Genomic DNA, 6,629 nt, shown 5'->3' with positions numbered 1-6,629 from the left:
TTATATTTATTTTATTCATAATAAAACTTTCAAACCACCATGAACATAGTAGGAGTTTCAACTTAACATGCTTTTATGTTCTTATGTATATATATATATATCTTAATATTCTTTTTTATTATTTATATTTATATAATGTGATATATTATATTCAATATAGAATTATATAAAATATAATTATATAATTTAAATACAATCAATAATATATTCATATTATACAATATAAAAAATAAATTAGCATTAAGGAGATTTTCAGTTTTCAAATCTTTTAAGAGTTACATTTTTATTTTTTAAAGTTCTATTTTCTATTTTATAGGTATGGGCTTTCGCTTACATGTCTGAATGTACCCCAGGTATGTGCAGTGACCACAGAGACCAAATGGGAGCATCCGATCCTCTGTGAACTAAAGTTACAGATGCTTACAAGTTGCTCTGTGGGTTCTGGGCACTAAACAAGGATCCTCTGTAAGAGCAGCCAGTGCTCTTAACTCCAGCCCCTTCTCTCCAGCGTCTGCAGGCTTATACATCTTAACCTTATCACAGATAGAGTTAACAGATTGACTAGAAGGTGAATCATTCCTTTTCTGAAACTGAGTAAGAGCACTCTCTATGAGAGTCACCCCTGGTACATCGGCATTTTTGCCTATCATTAATTGTGAGTGAGAGATTGACAACAGTGTATTTAGTCTTTGTTTCACTGCTGTAACAGAATACTTGACGAAATCAACCTTAAAAAGGAAGTGTTTATTTTGCCTCCTAGTTTTTAGAATACTGAGCACCACGGTGAGGAAGCCTTGTGAAAAGCCTGAAGCAGCTGGCCACCGTGTGTCCACACTCTGGAAGTCGAAGCACATGAAGTGGATGCTCAGTCACTTTCCCTCTATGCATTCCAAGACTTGAGCCTAGGGGATGGCGACACCCAACTTTTGTGGTGGGTCGTCCATTTAAATTAATCTGATCAAAATGATCCCTCATAGGCATGGCCAGCATCCTGTTTCCTAGGTGATTATAGGTCTTGCCAAGTTGATGATGTTGACCATTATGATTAACCATCCCAGATGACATCTTTTGGTGTTTTGAATTTTTCAAGACACTGTGACACAACATTTAAGAGTGTTGTTTAGATTTCTCACTGTAGACTCTAGGGGTGAGGATGGCAGTGCTTTCTGGGTAAACCATGTAGAAACCATCCTGCAGTCAGTCGACACCAAAGACCAGAACCCATCCTAGGGAAAGGGCCACTCAGGCAGACTTCATGGCTTCCTCTTATCTCTTGTGTGAGAGTCTTGCAATTCTTCAGTGTGCTTCCTCTGGGATGGCAAGAACGGAGATTTCAACAGCCTTTAGTATCTTCACATCTTCTATTGCTAAATCACTGGGGACTCTTTACCATTGTTAGTTAAAAGCTTAATAACTGTGTTCGGTTAGGATATAATTAAATATTTGTTAATTGCCTCGGCTTTATTCCACAGAGTCTGCAATTTTCAGCGTTTGTCTCAGTGTAAGACCAGGAAACACAGGGATTCGGAATTTGCCAATGTTCTCTGAGTGTCAGCTTATGGGCAAATGAGGGGGCCCAAGACACCAAGCAGCAGGTATAAGGAAACATTTTTAAAAGGGAGACAGCTGCTGCCCATGGAGCAAGAGTAGCAACAGTGTCTTATAAAGGCTGAGGAATGCAAGTATGTATCCATCTCTGTACTCACTCTCTGACTCTGTGCCCTGGTTAACCTCACTGATGGGCAAATAATGAACTTTAATCTGTAAGAGAGAGGCCCAAAATATACATAAACACAGATATAGAGAGGCAAGTGTGCTGGATAATTTGATGTAGATGAGACACAACCTTAAGTCATTTGAGAAGAGGAAACCTCAATTTAGAAAATGCCTCTGTGGGACTTTTTTTTTTTAAGTTATTGGACGCAGATCCTCGATTTTCCACAAAAAGAACTTCAATGAGGATTTCCTTAGCCCCATCTGCTGTGATTTTTGCTTTGTGACCTGTAGTGTTCTCAGCTACAAACCCATGTCAGACTTGACTAGCCAAATCTTTGCTTCTTCCTTGGGGTTGCTTGGTTTCTGGGGCAGCAGCTGCTCAACATTCATCTATGCTGGCTCTTTTATGTGTCCTAACCAAGGCTACCTGACTGGTCCTGGTCAATGGAATGTGAGTGGACTTGTCATTCTGGAAAGGTCAGGTCTGAGAAGGGGGTGGGGTGGAAGAGAGAAGAGGAGAAACAGAGAAGAGAAAGAAGGGGAAGAAAGAGAAGAGAGAGGAGACAGAGAGAGAAGAGATGGAGAGAAAAGAGGAGAGAGAGAGACTGTCAGAGACAGAGAGAGACAGAGAGGAGAGAGATCAGAGAGAAATGACAGACAGAGAGATAGAGAGACAGAGAGAGAAACAGAGACAGAGAGATGGGGAGAACTGAGAGAGGAGACACCGACAGGGGTTGGGGGTGGGGGAGGAGAACTCTCATGTGTTGCTGTATTGACAGTGCCATCCTCAGTGCATCTCTGAGGAAGCCCACAGTTTGCATATGATGCCAAAACATCCCATATGCTCTGGTTCTTTGGAGTAACCGAGTTTTGGGGTTACATATTATAAGTGTTCACTCGGCATACACAGAGCAAGCATACAAGCTTCAGTTCTGTGAGTCACATAGTTATCAAGAGCCTCAGACCCCGCAGACATGAAGAACATCTAGCATTTTGAAATGCTAGAATAGTGTTTAGGATTCTAACCAGAAAAGGAAGTTAGTAAGAAAATGAAGTAGAGTAAGCTGAGACCATGTTTCAAGGAATCCCTGCCACAGGGTTATTCATCTTTCAATTTCAACAGAAGGTCTTCTGCTGTGGGTTGCATCGGAGGGTCCCAGATATCTGAAAGAACAAAAACGTTGGAAGACAAACTTGAGTTTCATTATGACACCACAGGAGCTATGCATCTTGATTTGCTTTTTAACAACAGGAAAATGTTTGTTGTTGTTGTTGTTGTTGTTGTTTTAAGGTAGATATAACTTCAGCTTGGGAATACTTGAAAGCTGGAAAACATTGATAGGGTTTACAGAGAAAACACTTGGTGAGTTAGACAAAGAAAAGGTGGGATTTTGTTTTGTTTTGTTTTGTTTTGTTTTGTTTTGTTTTGAGACAGTCTCATGTAGAGCAGGCTGGTCTTGAACTGTATGACCATGTCACTGAGATGACCTTGAGTTTCTAATCCTCACACCTCCACCTCCCAGGTGTTGGGATTTCAGGACTCTACCTTCATGCCTGTCCAAGTGGCAGAATCTTGATTTGTCACCACTTGAGCCAGAGGGATAGCCTACTGAAAGACTACCTTTTGCAAGAATAGTAAGGGGTCCATTGGGCCTCAACCAGGAATGAGGGAGTGCCCACAGGTTTCTCTCACTGCTTCTCTGAGTCTGCCTTGCTCTGCACACTACTTCCTGATTTCAGGGACAGCATTCTTCCACGGCAGCGGCAGCAGTCGACGGGTCCACAGGTCCGTGGTTCTCCATTTTATAGTAGTAAACAAGGCTGGTCCAATCCAAAACCTGTTTTCTTCCAGCCCTCACACTGCAGAAGAGGGTCCTTACATCTACTTGCCTGTGCATCTTTCTAGAAGCGTTGAAGTTAGTAACATGGGAGCCAGAAGGCTAGCCAGATGTATGAAGAATTTTCCGGAAAGGGATCAGCCTAGGGAAATTTGAATGCAAAGTTACTGGTGTAGAAAGAAGCTCCTCTGGAGAGCTATCACTTCTGGAAGCTTCTATCACTTGCTACCCTGTGGGGACTTCATGTGGAGGCAAGAGTGGTAGATTTTAAATGTCTTGAGTCATTCCAAACATGTGATTTCTCTTCTGATAGAAACTTTGTCTTGGACTGTGGCTACACTTGTGGCTCATCCCACTGTGATGGTTAGAGCATTGCCAATAAACAGAATCTATGGTCTCCTGGAAGAGTGGCCTCTGGGCTACCCTGTGGAGGATTATCTTTATTATGCTAATTGGTGTGAGAAGATCCATTGTAATTGTGGGAGGTGCCATTCCCTGGGTGGGATTATCCTAGATTTTATCAAAAGGAGAAGGTGAGCTGAGACTTTTTATTCATCCATCTCTTTATTCTTCTGCTGTAGATGAGGTGTGGGCAACTGCTTCAAGCTCCTGCAACCTCATTTCCCTACCACGGTGGAGTGTCCCTTCAAACTGTGAGCCAGAATCCAGCCTTTCTTGCAGAAGTTGCTTTTGTTGTTGTTAGGATTCTGTCTAGGCTCCGCCCCACAGTTACCTGGCAACAGCCAGGTGTGCCAACCCACTATAAAAGGGGCTGCTTGTCCCCTCCTCTCTCTCTTGCTCCTTCTCTGTCCTCTCTCACCTTCCCCATCTCTCCTCATTCTCCTCCCCCCCCCCCATGTGCTCTTGGCCAGCCTTTACTCCTCTCCTTTCTCTATCTCTACTGCCCACTCAGCTCCCCTCCCCATGCCCTAAATAAATTCTATCCTATACTATACTGTCAATGTGACTGGTCCCTCAGGGGGAAGGGATGCCTTGTCATAGCTTCCCCACACCCTTCACCAAACATATTCCTTCTTTATTTTTATAAAACACAGTCAGCATGTTTATCACAGTAACAGGAGAAGAAAAAGACACCCACTAACTACAAGCTTTTAAAAATAAAATTTTCCAGTCCCATATATATGCATGTTATTGAAGAGGTCAGCTCAGGGCATTTGGAAAATTCCACCAGACCCCAGAGCATAAAGACCCCTCCCTTCTCGGAAGGGAGAGAAGGTCAATGGAGCACTTAGGCGCCCCTCCCTTTCTGGATTACATTCCTCAGGGAAACCGCAGGACAGATTTACTGTCGGCCATCTACAGACAAGGGAAGTCCTTTCCACCTCATTTCTTAAGGACCAATCAGTTTAAAAGTCACACTGTTCTGCCAATCACATTGTGCCTAGTGGCTGTTGCTCTATTCTACCCCTGAAAACTGTATAAAAACTGGCCAAAATGGGGTCCCTGAAGTCGCTGCCTCTTCTTCGGGTGCAGGATGACCCCAGCTTACTGGAACAATAAATTCTTCTTGCTTTTGTATGGATCCCTGGCTCTGAGTTGTTCACTCAGGGGGTCCCTGATAGCTAAGGCTCATCGGAGTCTTACGTTATTTTTTCAGTAATTCCATTTCTAGGAAAACACACTTAGCCAATAATCAAAAATGTAAACAAAAGGTCCAACTCTAACAAAATTTTTATAGGAGTAAGATTTGAGAAATGCCTTAAAATTTTCAATAATAAAAGAATCATTTAGATAGTAAAATATATAATAAATAGAAGTTAGTCATAATTGATAGGTTATTTCTGTGCTGCCTGTGAAATGAGTCAATTCAAGCCAGATTAGGTTTCATTAAAGGCAGATTTATTGGGAAGCTGCTCTCAGGCAAGTTCACTGACCCCCAAGGATTGAGGTCAGGGGAGTCACCATGGGGAAGGGGAGGGAGAGAGAAAGAAAGGGCTTGCAAGCAGAGAGAGAAGAGGAAAAGAGACGGGGAGGGACCAAAATGTCTGGATTACATATGGAGGAGCCTCTGGGGGAAGGGCAGCCCAGCCACTAGGCTGGAAAGTTCAGGGTTGGGGGTAGAGTATGCTAGGTAGGGACTAAGGGATGCTGGGAGAACCTGGAGACTAGGTCTACTTTGATATGTAAACTATGCACCTCAGTGCTCTGTCCCAGTCTGAAACTAAGCAACAATGTGTTTTAAGGAAAAAAAAAATATAAACAAGCAAGCATGACCTTGCTGCACTCAAGTTAAAAAGATCTATTTGTAGGATACATGTCAAGTTGTGGGAACTATCACAGTATCTACTACAAGCTGCACTTCTGGAGTCCTTTTCTGGATTTATACATGTTTGTCTTCTCTTAACCTCAGTGACCTTTCAGGTTTAACAGAGTCCCAGAAGGACAGAGTGGCCACCTTTTTTTTTTTTTTTAAACTGGCTTCACTACTGAGATAAGGAATGGGAGTTGGTATCCTGGCAACAGAAACGTGTATAAGGTAATGCTGTTTGGCTTGGATCCTTTGCACCAGAGTTTTGACACAGATTTATCTGGTTTGCCTAAAATGGTGCTACAGATAATATCTGCACAGTCAGAATGTGAGTAAACTGTACTTTCTGAGACCCGGTTAAGGACCTTTAATTTCATGCTTTGTCATTTTCTCTGCACAGGGATTCCTACCGCCTAAATGTGGGGCAGGATCAGCGGACCCTGTTTAAGAAAATGCGAGCTTCTGCAGCATTTTCTCTCAAGGAAGAGTGAAGAGAGGACCTTGCTTGCTGATGAGCCTAGTTTGCCCTTTGTTGCTGCTGCAGCAGAAAATGGTTTATTTCAGCTTACAGTATTCAGGTGAGTCGAATCACTGAGGGCAAGTCAGCGCAGGAGCCAGGAGGAATTGAAGGGAGAATATGGAAGACCACTGCTTCCTGGCTTGCTCATCCACCTTTCTTGTGCAGTCCAGGGCTACAACAGCCTCCTACATTGAGGAGCTATCCAGAAGATGCCCCAGAGACGCTCACAGGTCAACTTAATGGAGTCAATTCCTCAGCTGAGTTTCTCTCCTCCCAGCTGTCTCTA

Source organism: Mus musculus, chromosome 10 (genome assembly GCF_000001635.26).
Source record: "Mus musculus strain C57BL/6J chromosome 10, GRCm38.p6 C57BL/6J".
NCBI classification, from domain to species: Eukaryota; Metazoa; Chordata; class Mammalia; order Rodentia; family Muridae; genus Mus; species Mus musculus.
This window is presented reverse-complemented; position numbering follows the sequence as displayed.